We start from the raw sequence: 15,851 nt of genomic DNA, 5'->3' as shown, positions 1-15,851 counted from the left end.
GACTCCGGGTTTTGATTGGTGGGTCCAGGTGCTCGTCACTGCCCCCTAGCGCGGCGAGCCTGGAACCCTCGCTAGCAAGGTAGGTGGCGCGGCGGCGAGAACTAGTCAAGGGCGGCTCGGAGAGTGACCGGCGGTCCCCGCCGCCGCCGCCATCTTCCGGCCGCCCGACCCCGCCCCGCTAAGGTCGGTGGCCAGGTGCCGGTTAGAACCCGGCTCAGTGCCCTCTCGATTGTTTTAAGAGGCTTGCGATCGTCGCCTCTAATTTGAGTCTAGGGGGAGGGTGGGATCTTGGCTTTGCGTCCGCGAGGCTCTGGAGATATCCAGATTGGGGACTGGGGGCGGGACAGTGTAGACGCCTTCGGTGGATGGAGACCCTGCCGAGCCTTCCTCGGCCTCCCCGCTAGCCTTCCCGGAAGCGCTGAACGTGCCAAGACCGCTGAGCACCGACCCTCTCTCTGCGGCACCTCGACCGAGAGCGGGCCAGTGGGACATCCTTCGAGCCTAGGACACTGTCAGGAGAGCGCGTGGGCAGGTGACCCACCTCAGTGTGGAAATGCAGTAGCCCTTTCTAAAAGGGCAGCAGAATGGAGTTACTTGGGCCAGATGGCCCTGGTCGCTTAGTAGCTGTCCTTCAGTCTTTGACCCGAAGGTGACAGCGTGAGAAGGTAAACAAGGTTCCTAAAACCTACTTGGCACCACCCAAGAACAGCCTGGCTAAATGATCTTGAAGAGTACTAAATGACTATTCTGTGCAGAACCTCATTAAAGCGAAAGGGCTGGGTGTCCAGTAGGAAAACCTACACGAAATTGTTTTATTTTTTTTAACTTATTTTAAGCTTATATGTTACAGTACTGTAAAAGGAAGTCATCATTTAAAATTTAAAAGAAAAAAAAAGGAAGTCTTCATGTGAGACACTGCTCATTCCAAGGCAGTGAGTGCATTTAGAAATTTCACACTTAATGTACCTACATGAGCAGTTTTATGTGGTCTTAATAAAAGATATTTCTCCAAAAAGAAAAAAATTGCTTTACTGGGAGCTGAAATTTAGATCCATCCAGACTGTCTGCTTTTACTCTGGGGATTGTTACTGATGTTTATTTTCTGTTGAAATAAGGAGAAATGGGTATATAATAGAAAATGGTATTTGATGCTTTGTGGAGCCAAACTTTTCTCACTGGTGGTAGGATAGCTGGAAGCGGATGTGAGGGTGTATGGTTAGGCCACTCAGGATGGTGGTTCACCTCTCTGTGCATGCCGGGCGAGACCTACATCCTACTCACATGATTGACCTTCCTACACACCTCCTAGGTACTTGCCCCAGGCCCAAGCTAGTGATAGCTTATCAAAGGGGTGGTGAAGGGCACGTCCTTTTGCTGTTTTCCCTGAAACACCTGAAATCAGTTCCCCTGCACCCGGCCGTCTCCCCTTCTCTTCAACAGCAAAGCCTGCCGCCATGTCCTGCACTGCATTTCACAGTGTGGGGTGTCGCTTCAGATCCTTGCTTGTGTAAGCTCCCCCATCCATTAAACCAATGATGTCTCTGTTGCTGACTCCGTGCTCTTCCGTTTGGAAGCTGGGCAAGCACAGAAGCCTTGTGGGTGCAGTCCAACAAAGGGGAAAGGCTGGATTTTCCTTCTCTCCGGCTTCCTTTGATTTAAAGGAGCTTAGGGCTTCTGCTTTTGTTCTTTTGGGTTTGTTTTTTTTTTGCGGGGGGGGTTGTTTTCTGTTTACCAAAATGAGTTCTCAGGAACACAAGCTGAGCCACTCCGATCCAGCCATTTTTCCCCTTTGTTGCCTCTTTCTGCTCAGTACGTAAACACTGTCAAGATCACTGTGAAGAATGGGACCTGAACTCTTCCTTTTTCCAGACACCACCCATCTCCTTCCTTTTGCAACTGTGGTTTGTTTTTGAAAGTGACGCCAAGCTGGACCCTATGGGGCTCCCAGGTGAGTAGGCTTTTTTGGTCTTCAGCTTCCAGGACCTTCTCTGAGTTCCAAAGGGGAAAAGACTTGCTAATCAAGGGAGGAGCAGTCACAAAAGGACCTGGGGCAAAATTAAAGGGACCAGAGAGATTCACCAAGATTAGCAGACTGGACCACCTCAGACCTTGTGTTGTTTTCAGTTGCTAAGCCGTGTCCGACTCTTTATAACCCCACGTGGACTGCACCGTGCCAGGCTTCCCTGTCCTTCACTGTCTCCCCAAGTTTGCCCAAATTCATGCCTAATGAGTCAGGGATGCTATCTGACCATCTCATGCTCTGCCAGCCTCTTTTGCCTTCAATCTTCCCTAGCACAGACCCTAATTTTGTCAGCAACCTCGCCCTTTTTGAAGCTTCCCGGAAGGATGGGAGACTGTTACTGCTTTGATCCCTATCACATTCTTTGCCTGACTGTATGGCCTCTCCCTGTTGGCCAGGGAGGGGAGCACAATTCTTGAAGTGCCAGCCTACTGCGTTCCCCCTTTGCCTGGCAAAGTAATGAAGCCACTTTTCCCTTCTCCTCCCTGTAACTCTTTCTCCATATTTCTGTTTGGTCTTGGTGCACAGAGAGCCAAGATTTTGGCATCAAAAGGACGACATGAACATGCTTGCTGTCTCCATTGCTGTACCTACCTATCCATTCAGCTTTAGAAGTTTCAAAATCCATTTCTCTACACCATTTTCTCTACCACTTTGTTGTTCAGACCCTAACAGCACTCTCTAGCCTAACCTCTCTTCCAGTCCCTCAACAAACTTTGTTTTGCCTGTGTATTCCCAGAGCAACGTTGAAAAAATATATTCCCTTGGTATATTTTTGACTTGATCCAAAATTCTTCATCATTAGCTTGTCTTATATAAGTTAGGTTCTGCCTATTAGACCCACCAAAACATAAAGCTGAGTAGGCATAATAATCCATAGTAAGTGGTGCATCCAGAATTGGGATGCGAGGCCAGGGGCACAGTAAGCCACACAAGCAGATGACCTAGACATCCGTGTCACCTAGCATTTCGGCACTGAAAACAGGAAGACACAGGGTACTACCTTCCAAAGAGTAACATAGCCGTTGAGGACACAACATAAACTGGTTAGAACTAACAAGATCCAACACAGCAGACAAGTCGACTTCCACTTGAGCCTCAGTGTACCCTCCTAACACATTAGCTAAATGACACACCCACAAGTGCCGTAACAGTTCCTAGGCCCAGCACAAAAGACCAAAAAGCGGGTGGTGACCCAATTCTGGGGCCCCTCTCCAGAAATAGTAGGAATCATCCTCCCACCTCATTAGCCTATGAAATTACCCAGCCCATAAAAACCACCCCTCCCCCCATATTTCAGGGCCTCTCAGCTGAGATGGCCCACCCTCCGGTCTATGGAGTATCTCCCTGAATAAGCCTGCTTTCACTTCACTATGACTCGATCTTGAATTCTTGCCTGCATGAAGCCAAAAACCCACCCTGGTGGCCATCCCGAGGACTCGCCTGGTGTCTGGGACGTGAGCATCCTTTCACCTACACCTTCTCTTTCCTGATACACATTGATGCCCCTCCCTCAGCCCTGCCTATGGCTGCGTAGAAGGTGGAGTCTCCTTAAGACCACCTGACCAAGGAGGAAAGAAAGCAAAGCTTGGGCTTCTCTGGTAGTACAGGGGCTAAGGCTCTATGCTTCCACTGCAGGGAGCGCAGGTTTGACCCCCTGGTCCCAGAAGTTCCACATGCCACTTGATGCGGAAAAAAAAAAGCTTGATTTGCTTATAGGTCAAAGTGTTGTGTGGGGGCAAGCTGAAAAAGAACCGCAGCTGCACTGCAGCCCCACCCTAGGGTGATCTTGAAAGATGGTGCCAAGGGAAATTGTCCCAGTGAATAATCCCTCTCACACTTGGTGTAAACAGAAATGCAGGCAAGGTTGGAATATATATGGACTTAAGGCACTAGCAATAACCTCAGCTACGCAGATGACACCACCCGTATGTCAGAAAGCAAAGAGGAACTGAAGAGCCTCTTGATGAAAGTGAAAGAGGACAGTGAAAAAGCTGGCTCTTAAAATTCAACATTCAAAAAATGAAGATCATGGCAAATAGATGGGGAAACAAGGGAAACTGTGACAGACTTTATTTTCTTGGGCTCCAAAATCACTGCAGATGGTGACTGCAGCCGTGAAATTAAAAGACGCTTGCTCCTTGGAAGAAAAGCTATGACCAACCTAGACAGCATATTAAAAAGCAGAGACATTGCTTTGCCAATGGAGGTCCGTCTAGTCAAAGCTATGGTTTTTCCAGTGGTCATGTATGGATGTTAGAGCTGGACTGTAAAGAAAGCTGAGAACCGAAGAATTGATGCTTTTGAACTGTGGTGTTGGAGAAGACTCTCGAGAGTCCCTTGGACTGCAAGGAGATCAAACCAGTCAATCCTAAAGGAAATCAGTCCTGAATATTCATTGGAAGGACTGATGTTGAAGCTGAAGCTTCAGTACTTTTGGCCACCTGATGTGAAGAACTGACTCGTTGGAAAAGATCCTAAAGCTGGAAAAGATTGAAGGCAGGAGGAGAACGGGACAACAGAGGATGAGATGGTTGGATAGCATCACCAACTCGATGGACATGAGTTTGAGTAAGCTCCCGGAGTTGGTGAAGGACAGGGAAGCCTGGCATGCTGTGTAGTCCATGGGGTCGCAGAGTGGACAGGACCAAGCGACTGAACTGAACTGATGGTACTAGCGCGGCTTGGCTGGTTGCACAGGAGGAGCCCAGGAGGAGAAAGAAGACCAAGGACAAGAAGGTGTTGGATACAGGTATGTGGACGGATTATGTGTTAGGGCAAGAAGTGAGCAGATGCCCACCAGAGGGCACCTACCGTGCAAGAGGCAGTAAATAACCAAATAGAAAGAATGACTCACCGATCGAGATCAGCCAGATGCCGTGACCACCTCATTCTGGCAATGAATGGAGTAGGCACAGGGGCAGGGATGGGAGCAACACGTGGACCCCAGAACACGGGCTCCCACTCACAAAGGCTGCTAAAGTTCCTGCCATTGCTGAACGTCCAGTCTACCAGCAACGAAATCAATGCTGAGCCCCTAGAATCAGTATTCCTCCTAGAACACAGTCAGCTGCTTGATGCCAAGTTGACTACAATAGATAACTTCCATCCTGGGAATGGGCCGCGATTCATTTTGATTGGAGTTGCTGTGTTCTGGGTATGGTCGGCCTTTTTTCGCCTGCCAGGTCTCAGCCAGCACCGCTATCTTGAGTGTTTACTGAGTGTCAGACACATTGTCACAGGGCCCCACATATCATCGAATCCAGACCAAAGGACCCACTGCACAGCCAAGGAGGTGTGTGACTGACACACGACCATGGGCCTCACTGGCCCTGCTGCATTCTGTACCACCCAAAAGACACCAGCCTGAACAGAGAGGGAGTAGCCTGTGAGGGCAGAGCTGGGTGCCAGCGCAGAGATGCTGCCAACTAAGGGTGGAGCAGCACCTTCCAGGACACAGCTGGCACTCTGTCGGTCAGTCAGTATGGCGCTGTGTCCCAACAGGAAGGATAGAGAGGCTCAGGAACCAAGGGGTTGAAGCAGGAGTGGTTCCATTTCCCATTAATCCCATTATTCCACTCGGGTATTTATGTCAGCAGAACTCTGAACTTTGAGGATTTTGAGGTCCTCTTTCCCAAAGAGGAAGTATTTCCATCAGGAGATACAGCAAAAGTCCCATGGAACTCATTCACAGTTGGCACCAGGCACTTTGAGCCAAAGGACCAGCAGGCAAGAAGCAGGAGTCGCCATCCTGACAGCAATGCCACATAGGCAAGTGCAGCAGCCGTGACCTAGAAAGGGCATGGTGACCAGGAGCTCAGCAGAGGTGCTTCCTGCCAGTGAGAAGAATAGGAAATGGGGAGTAGGGGAGGAAGACGATGAGTATTAGTTGGGGCCTCAAGCCCAGCTGCAGGGCTGTGGTTCGTCCCATTAACCATCCATTTCTGCTCCCAGAACTTACACAAATTGGGCCTGAGAGGCGTGAGGAGCAGCAGACGCGAGGATGCACGACCCGGGTTGTCCTTCATGGTGGAAGGTCTTCTGCCGCTTGCTGCTGAGAAGGGGCTGGCTTCTAGCCCCCACTTATCAGCCCTCTCCAGGAATTCCCCTCAAGTGAAAGGAGAACTTCACCCAAAGTCACACCCTCCACCCTGGGGATAGCATGCATCCAATGACTGGCTGAAGCTGGAATATAAAGGCCTGGGCCCCTCACCCCAACTCAGGACAACTCAAAAAGCCATCCCAGGACTCCCCTGGAAGTCCAGTGGTTAAGAATCCACACTTCTATTGCAGGGGTCACAGGTTTGATCCCTGGGTCAAGGAACTAAGATCCTACAAGCTGTGGGTGTGGCCAAAAAAAAAAAAAAAATGGTGATCCCAGCTTCAGAACTCTGTGGTCAGCTAAGGTCTTTATTAGAGCCCACCTTCTCCATCTGACAAAAGCTGCTTCCTCCCCTTCCTCCGTAGGTGTGAAACTCCCAATCCACATGCTAGTCTCTGTCTCCAAGCCTGCTGCCCAGGGAACCCTGCCTGAATCAGGCTCTGTCATGGAGCTCAGTAGAGTACACCTCTCCAGAGAATGGGCTTCCTAGGTGGCTAAGTGGTAAAAGAATCCGCCTGCCAGTGCAGGAGACGCAGGAGATGCGGGTTCAATCCCTAGGTCAGGAAGATCCCCCGGAGAAGGTGATGGAAACCCACTCCAGTACTCTTGCTGGGAAATCCCGTGGGCAGAGGAGCCTGGTGGGCTACAGTCCGTGGGTCACAAAAGAGTCAGGTGATTGAGCACACACCACGCACGGACGTCCTGAGAGCTGGTATGGGGAGTTAGGCCGTGGGCCCTCTCTCTGCCTGGCTGGGGCACTGAAACGCCCATCCAGCGGTCCTTCCGTGGTGTCCCTTAGCACACGCCCTTACCCCTGTTCTGTGCTTCCTTAGGTCCTAAACGGCATCATCCTAATTTCAGGATGTGGCAGAGAGACAGAAAGCACCTATTTATTGGCTTAGTGGTGGTGTGTGTGGAATTCAGTACACCTGAGGACAGGCATTCCTGGAGGTTTAATGGACCCACTCTAAGTGGATTAGGGTTGTTGCTGTTCAGTCACTAAGTCTTGTCTGACTCTCTGCGACCCCACGGACTGCAGCACGCCAGGCTTCCCTGTCCTTTACCATCTCCTGGAGCTTGCTCAAACTCATGTGCATTGAGTCAGTGATGCCATCCAACCATCTCGTCCACTGTCGTCCCCTTCTCCTCCTGCCCTCAGTCTTTCCCAGCATCAGGGTCATTTCCAATGAGTCGGCTCTTCGTATCAGGTGGTCAAAGGATTGGAGCTTCAGCTTCAGCATCAGTCCTTCCAATGAATATTTCAGGGTTTATTTTCTTTAGGATGGACTGGTTTGATCTCCTTGCTGTCCAAGGGACTCTCAAGAGTCTTTCCCAGCACCACAATTGGAAAGCATCACTTCTTCGGCACTCAGCCTTCTTTATGGTCCAACTCTCATATCTGTACGTGACTACTGGAAAAACCATAGCTTTGACTAGAAGGACCTTTGTCCCAAAGTGATGTCTCTGCTTTTTACTACACTGTCCAGGTTTGTCATAGCTTTTCTTGCAAGGAGCAAGCGTCTTTTAATTTCATGGCTGCAGTCACCCTCTGCAGTGATTTTGGAACCCAAGAAAATAAAATCTGTCACTTTTCCCTCATCTGTTTGCCATGCAGTGATGGGACCAGATGCCAGGATCTTAGTTTTGAATCTTGAGTTTTAAACCAGATTTTTCACTCTCCTCTCTCACCCTCATCAAGAGGCTCTCAGTTCCTCTTCGCTTTCTGCCGTTAGAGTGGTATCATCTGCATATCTGAGGTTGTTGAAAGAGTTAGCTTTTTTTTTTTAGGCTGTGCCGGGTCTCAGTTGCAGCATGCAGGATCATCAGTCTTCATGGCAGCATGCAGGATCTCTTAACTGTACCATATAGGATCTAATTCCCTGACTAGGCATGGAGCCCGGGCCCCCTGCATTGGGAACTCGGAGTCTTACCCACTGGACCACCAGGGAAGTTCCGAGGGTTAGCTCTGATGCCTGTGCTTTAGTCCCTTTCCCCCAAGAACTTGGAAATTAATTTGCTTGAATCTGATGCAACCCCTGGGCTCCAACTGTCAGGCCAAAAGATAGCAGTAATTACCTTCTTTCCCTTCAAAATGATGTGTAACCCAAAGCTCTATTCATCTACTATTTAGAATGGAGAGTGTTTACCGTATTCACCCACTTATTCATCAGTATGTGAAATCTTCTCAGGGCAGGCAATTTCCCCCTAATTCATAACCTAAAAGCAGTGCATGAAAGCATCTCTTTGTGTCATCAAGATGGGGCTGCACATGGAACTCTAAGACCAAAGACATCTCAGATCAACTCGTCCCAGAAGCACATCAAAATCCCTGAGGAGCATCATGCTCAGGCAACCTCCAGGAAGCCTTCCTTTGGAGCAAGCCCTCCCTGCCTCGTGGAGGCAAGAATCGCTCCCCTTTTCCCAGCTGGACCGTGGAGGGCTTGGAGCCCAGGCAGTGAAGTGGCACGTGACTCCTACTGCTGCCTGCCCTCCTAGCAACCCGTGCTTTTCTGGCTCAGCTCAGGTTGCCCTCATCGTCAGCCTGGCCCAGTTCACGGCGGGAAGAAACCCAACTACCGGGGCTGCTGCCCCTGGGAACAGACTGCTCACTGCAGTGTAGGGCTGGGATGGGACCAGAGGTGCACAACCGTGTGCAAGCAAGCCAAGCCCCGAGTAGCCCAGCTGGAAGGCCAGCAGGAGAGCAGTCACTTAGGACCATGAGACAGAGAGGCGACTAGAAACTGCATCTTAGCTTCCCTGGTGGTCCACTGGCTGACTGCCCCCTCCCAGGGCAGGGGGCCCAGGGTTTGATCCCTGGTCGGGGAACTAGAGCCCACATGCTGCAACTGAGAGTTTGCACACCACAGCTAAAGGTCCTGCGTGCTGCAGCGGGGGCCTGGAGCAACCAAATAGGTAAATGTGAAAGACAGAAAGAAACTGCGTCGAAGAGTGCTGGCCTGAAGCCTCTCCAGTGCCTCCTGCTCGGAACCCAGTGCAGTTCAGTGCAGTTCAGTTCAGTCGCTCAGTCGTGTCCGACTCTTTGCGACCCCATGAATCGCAGCACGCCAGGCCTCCCTGTCCATCACCAACTCTCGGAGTTCACTCAGGCTCACGTCCATCAAGTCAGTGATGCCATCCAGCCATCTCATCCTCTGTCGTCCCCTTCTCCTCCTGCCCCCAATCCCTCCCAGCATCAGAGCCTTTTCCAATGAGTCAACTCTTCGCATGAGGTGGCCAAAGTACTGGAATTTCAGCTTTAGCATCATTCCTTCCAGAGAAATCCCAGGGTTGATTTCCTTCAGAATGGACTGGTTGGATCTCCTTGAAGTCCAAGGGACTCTCAAGAGTCTTCTCCAACATCACAGTTCAAAAGCATCAATTCTTCAGCGCTCAGCCTTCTTCACAGTCCAACTCTCACATCCATACATGACAACAGGAAAAACCATAGCCTTGACTAGACAGACCTTAGTTGGCAAAGTAATGTCTCTGCTTTTGAATATGCTATCTAGGTTGGTCATAACTTTTCTTCTAAGGAGTAAGCATCTTTTAATTTCATGGCTACAGTCACCATCTGCAGTGATTTTGGAGCCCCCAAAAATAAAGTCTGACACTGTTTCCACTGTTTCCCATCTATTTCCCATGAAGTGATGGGACCGGATGCCATGATCTTCGTTTTCTGAATGTTAAGCTTTAAGCCAACTTTTTCACTCTCCACTTTCACTTTCATCAAGAGGCTTTTTACTTCCTTTTCACGAACCCAGTAGACCATCTTAAATACCACCTTCCATAAGGCCATTTCCACCTTAGGAAAACTTACCTGTTTATTTCCATGTGCAAGGAACTCCACTAGGGGTCATATTCCTGTCCTGTCTCTACCCTTTATTTACCTTCAATGAAAGTAAAAGATGACCATTCTGAGGACTTCCCTGGCAGCCCAGTGGTTAAGACTCTGAGCTTCCAGTGCAGGGGGTTGAGTTTGATCCCTAGTCAAGGAACTAAGATCCCACATGCTGCACAGCACAGCCGAAAAAAAAAAATAAAGACAAATTTTCAAAGTCCGTAAAGCTGCCTGTTGTGGTGGAGGTATGGGGTAAAGAGGGGCACTGGGCATGCATCGGGCAGCCCACCCCTCCTTCGTCTTGGAAGTGAGCTGCCTGCATTGTACAGAACCCCACTGCTCTTGCTGACGAGGCTCTACCCTCCAGAGCTCAAGGGCCAGGGCAGGCTTTCTCTTGGTCTCCTGCTGCCCTGACTGAGTGGGTCAGTTAGCCTCATTACAGGATCTGTAGTAACAGCCCACTTAGCAAACAAACCTAAAACCATATCCTCCAACTCAGCCTCTCTACCAGTAAAAAAGGAGATATTTTGGCCTCTGTTGGCCACTCCTTTATTCCTTAGACCCGCAGAGACACCTTAGTACAGCTTTCCTGACCCCATCATCTTGCCCTTCTCTGAATTCCCACTGCACTGTTTTGTTGTAACTCTAGAATGACCTTCCATCACTTGGGTTTCCCTTCCCTTCCCAGCTGAGAAGATCTCAGAGAAGACACTCGAGATCAGCTGGGGAAACAAAGATGAATAAGGTGAAAAGCTGGAGGCAGACACGGAAACAAACAATGAGGAGGCCATGTCATGAGGATGCTCAAGGGGACTTTGGACAGGGGTGCTGAGGAATGGAGCCTGACCCTGCAGGGGAGGGAAGGTTCAGCATGCAGCTCACCAGTTCAGCATCCTCTCCATTTCTGGGAACCACTGTGTCTCAGCTGCTCAGCCTCCATCCCACCTTCTCTTAGTGAGATACTTTGGTTTCCTTTTCATGGAACCACCCCTCCCTACCCCTCCTTCCTTTCATTCATATGATCCTATTCCCAGCATCGGGGCTTGACGAGTGACCCTCGACCAAGCCAGTCAGGGCATCCAATCCTCCTGGCCAGGAGTGTGAACCCTGGGTCCTAAAGCGTGAACCCTGAGACATTTGTAAATGGCAGGAAAGAAAAGCTCGCTGTGTCTTCAGCTGGACTTGGTGCTCGGAGGAAAGCCTGAAGCTAGCCGGTCCCTGTATCACCATCAGGGAAAAGCCCGGCTGGGGAACGAGTGGGGCCGAGAGGGAGAGAGGTGGTCCAGAGAGCCCCTGTGGAGCCCCAAATTCACTGCATTACTTGACTTTCCTGGTCCTCAGCCAGTAAATTCCTTTCTTGCATGACCAATTTGAATTTTGAGTCATTTTTTCAACTTAGGTAATATCAGAAAAAAGGTTTCAACATGAAGAAGGAAAAACAAGTGTTGGCGAGAATGTGGAGACATTAGAAACTTCATATGTTGCTGATAGGAACATGAAATGGTGTGGCTACTTTAGAAAACAGCCTGGCAGTTCCTCAAAGTCTTCAGCAGGAGAGTCAGCGTGACCCAGCAGTTCCTCTCCTAGGCATGCATAAAGGAGGGCTGAGAACATGCTCACAGCAAGGCCTGGACAGAAATGTGCATGGCAGCACTATCTACAGTAGCCAAAACCAGAAACCTGGGGCCCTTGCCTGACTGATGGATAAGCCAAGCGTGGTGGGTAACTATGGTGGAACACTCGCCACACCAATCAGTGAAGGCGTGCCATATGTTACAACGTGGATGAGCCTTGAAAACACTGTGCTGAGTGACAGAGTGAGTGAGTGAAGTCGCTCAGTCGTGTCCAACTGTTTGCAACCCTGTGGACTGTAGCCTGCCAGGTCCCTCCATCCATGGGATTTTCCCGACAAGCATACTGGAGTGCGTTGCCATCTCCTTCTCCAGGGGATCTTCCCGACCAGATACAGAAGGACACATAGCCCACTTACACTAAATGTCCAGAACAGGCAAATCCATTGAGACAGAAAAGAGATTAGTGGCTGTAAAGGGCTGGGGCAGGGACAGGAATGGGAAGTGACTGCTGATAGCCACAGGTTTCTCTGGGGGGTGATAAAGATGTTCTGGAATTAGTGGTGATGATTGCATAACCTTGTGAATATATTAAAAAGTACCGAATTATACTTCACGAGGGTGCATTTCACGGTATGTGAATTATGTTGCCATTTAGTCACTTCAGTCATGTCCGACTCTTTGGGACTCCACAGACTGTAGCCTGCCAGGCTTCTCTGTCCATGGGATTCTCCAGGCAAGAATACTGGAGTGGGTTGCCATCCCCTTCTCCAGGGGATCACTCCGACCCAGGGATTGAACCCATGTCTCTTGCATCTCCTGCATTGGCAGGTGGATTCTTTATCACTGGGCCACCTGGGAAGTCAGGTGTGTTAATTTTATCTTAATAAAAATTAAATATGACAAGAATGTTGCCATTTGGTACATCTAGCTGAAAGGTATATGGGAATTCCTTGTCCCATCCTTGCAACTTTTCAGCAAGTGCACATTTTTTTTCAAAACAGAGGTTTGTTTTTTTTTAATGTACATTTTTTAAATGTACATACTTTTTTTTAAAGTACATTCAAAGTCATTCTGTCTTGATTCCCCCAGAGTGGATATAGAAGGTGGCACCTCCTTCTGAGGAAGCTGGAGATTAGGATGACAAGAACATTAAAGTTATTCAGTTCTGCTCCTCATTTACAGATAAGGAAACTGAGTCCCAGAGGGCAGTGCTGACTCTGTGCAACCCCATGGACTGTAGCCCACCAGGCTCTGTCCATGGACTTCTCCAGGCAAGAATACTGGTGTGGGTTGCCTTTCCCACCTCCAGGGGATCTTCCTGACCGAGGGATCAAACTCCAGGTCTCCGGCACTGCAAACAGATTCTTAAACTGTCTGAGCCACCAGGGAAACCCTTTTAAGGTCCCACATCTTTTTTTTTTTAATTGGCTACAAGATGTGGCACGTGGGTCTCAGTTCCCTGGCCAGGGATGGAACCTGCGCCCCCTGCAGTAGAAGGCAAAGCCTTAACCACTGGACTGCCGAGGAAGTCCCAAAGGTCACACATCTCCTTGGTAACTATCTCCTCACAGGATGCAGATTGTTATTGCATCCTTTTTTCTAGAGCTGTTTATTTTTCTCCCAGTCTTTCATCCATGTAGGATGCTTACCTTGACTCTCTCCAATTTCTCATCATCTTTCTGAAGTACGTAGGTCCCAGGTTAGGGGATGGAAACCCACCACACAGACATGTGTATTAGCTGTTGAACATGTGTCAAAGAAGGCATCATTCCTTCAGAATGGCATTTCAGGACCTCTGAGTTATTCACGCAGGAATGCACACACCCCGGTGGCGCATGGTGTCAGCTCCCTGCCTGTGCCCTGGAGCCTGCTCCCTCCCCATCCCACTGGGGTGGGACTGGGGTGAGGTAGGTGGTTCCCCCAAACAGCCGGATGCACGCAGGCGGTGTGTGTCTTCAGGGGTGCCAGGCACTACTCAAGCAGAGCACTGAGCTCAAAGTAGACAAGAACAAAGTTGGGAAAGTCAGAAGCCAGGTGGACCCAGGAGTGGAGCTGAAAGAACAGGGCAGAGCATCAGAGAGAAGGGAAAGTAACTTCCTGAGAACAGAGCCGGGGTGATCCAGGCCGTTGGCCTGTCTGAGTGTGGGCCAGCCTGATTTCAAGGCTCAGCCCTGTTCGAAGATGGGACGCACAGAACTTCTGCAAGAGAGCAGAGCTGGCCGGTGGCCACCTGTCGCAGCGTCCGTCAGGAGGGCTGGGGGCCAGGGGGCGGGGGCGATTCCAGGCATTTCATCTTGTGTAGGCCGGTGCCAGCAAGGGTCTCTTCACTGGTGTAGGCCTCATACATGCCAACCAGCACTGTGGTGCCATTGCTGAACCCAAGATCCCAAATGTCACCATCCCCATCCGACCATTGGATAGAGCTCCAAACCCTCAGCCACACTGGAGGGGAAGGGCCATGATCTCGGATGGGCAAGAGAGACTCATCCTGGTCTTTAAACAAGAGGTTAGTGTGCACCAGCGGCTGCCATCTTCACTGTCGTTGGAGGGAGACTGCCTGAGCACGGAGCAGAGGCATGGAGAGCAATCACACCTCCACGTCATTGTCTGAGTCCCCTCGCCACCAGCCCTGCTGGCTCAGATGGTAAAGAACCTGCCTGCAGTGCAGGAGACCCAGGTTCAATCCCTGGGTCGGGAAGATACCCTGGAGGAGGAAATGGCAACCCACTCCAGTACTCTTGTCTGGAGGATCCCTGGCAGACTACAGTCTGTGGGGTTGCAGAGTCGGACACGACTGAGCGACTAACACACACACAGTCACCAGCCACCTAGTCATCCAGCCAAGTCACCTTTCAGTTATGGAACCAACAAATTCCATTTAATTATGATGGCTCTGTGTTAAGGGTTCGGTATCTCACAACCATGTTCTGACAATAAGGTTAACATTCCAGACCCACACAGGCTGGGTCCAGCCACTAACCAGCCCCCTCTGTGGCCGTCTCAGAACACCAGCTCGCTGTTCCCTAAAAGCCCTGTCCCTCTCTGCTGACTACCGCGTTCTCTCAGGAAAGCCTACCCATTCCTCAAGGACCATGTTAAGTGTCTCTGTCTCTATAAGCGCTTCCGTCTCAAGGCTGAGCCTACAGTCTCAAGGGGCATCCAGTGCCCCTTGCCAGGTTTCTGCCTTCCTGACAGCTGGGTAGGAGGGCCTTGGTGGGGACAGAAGCTTGTGACCCATTTAGTGGCTGAGACACCTGTGGGCAAGATGTCAGCTGGAAAGACTTTCTAGTTGAGTAAACTGCTCTCCCACAAGATGCAACAGCCTCTTCCTCTTGTCCCCAAGTCCTCTCCTTGCTGCCCTTCACCTCACACACACAGCCTTCTAGCTGTGATGGGTCAGCAGGAACTGGGGCTCCCGTGTTCCCTACCCCGGGGGCCCTGCCTTTCAGGGTCCCAGCCTCCACATGCTCTCAGATTCTCCCACTTGCCAGGCTGACCCTCCTTCCGTCACCAGTCATTCAGATAAACCCTCTTTTCTCTTCACAAAATCCTCCCAGGGCTCCCACTGCTCCTGGCCCCTGCAATGGGCCCCCATGCCTTTCTGGCCTCTTCTCACCACATCCGGGCCGCCAGTTGCTCCTCGGTGCTTTCCCTCAGCAGCAGTCCCCCCACCCCACTTCCAACACCCCCTCACACGAAGCTGCCTCACCCAGCCTCCCCTCTGGGCCGGCACTTCCCCAGCTGTCCATTAGTCACTTACTTGTCTTTCCACGGATGAGTCCATCTCCTAGACTAAGAATGTAAAATCTTTGGTGAACGGCCTCTGAATGTCATCACATTTCACTCACGGAGACTAAACAGTGCTTTTTATGCAAAGCACCTTTCATTAAGTGTCTGAAATGCAATGAGAGAAGAACACACTCCCAGCTCCTGAGAGACATGTGTACTCTCCCCAGTAATAATAATAATAATACTAATAAAAAGGCCAAGTGGGCTGCTCCTTCCAGGGAGCCCTGAGCTCTGTCACTGTGATGCACACTGGGGCCCAGGTTCCAGCTGTCACTGTGAATGGATAAAGGGAACGTGGGGAGCCCTCAGGGATTTCTATGGCTTCTAAAGAACGTGCATCTTCCTCTGCAAGTCCTGGCCCTGAAGTCTGTGCACACAAGGGCTGGACTTGTGAAGCCATGCTCTTCTGCAGCTCACGGGGTATAGAGGGAAGGGCTCAGGGTCTGCAGTCAAGACCTGGGGGGAGGCATCCTTGGTTCCCAGCCTTGGAACCTTGGGGTGGAAGTTGTCAGGGTTAGAGGGCTGTTT

General features: G+C 50.5%; 1 long non-coding RNA gene across 1 annotated transcript; it reads left to right on the top strand.

The window, feature by feature from the left end:
* Positions 1–37: 37 nt before the first annotated feature.
* Positions 38–11,329, top strand: LOC105614683 (uncharacterized). The gene is made up of 3 exons (XR_003588756.2): positions 38–79; positions 1,811–1,948; positions 10,649–11,329. It is a non-coding gene; the product is annotated as an uncharacterized LOC105614683 (long non-coding RNA).
* The last annotated feature ends 4,522 nt before the right edge of the window (positions 11,330–15,851 follow it).

Source organism: Ovis aries, chromosome 3 (assembly GCF_016772045.2).
Source record: "Ovis aries strain OAR_USU_Benz2616 breed Rambouillet chromosome 3, ARS-UI_Ramb_v3.0, whole genome shotgun sequence".
Classification (NCBI taxonomy): domain Eukaryota; kingdom Metazoa; phylum Chordata; class Mammalia; order Artiodactyla; family Bovidae; genus Ovis; species Ovis aries.
The sequence above is the reverse complement of the archived record's forward strand: the minus strand, read 5'-3'. Positions and strand labels throughout refer to the sequence as shown.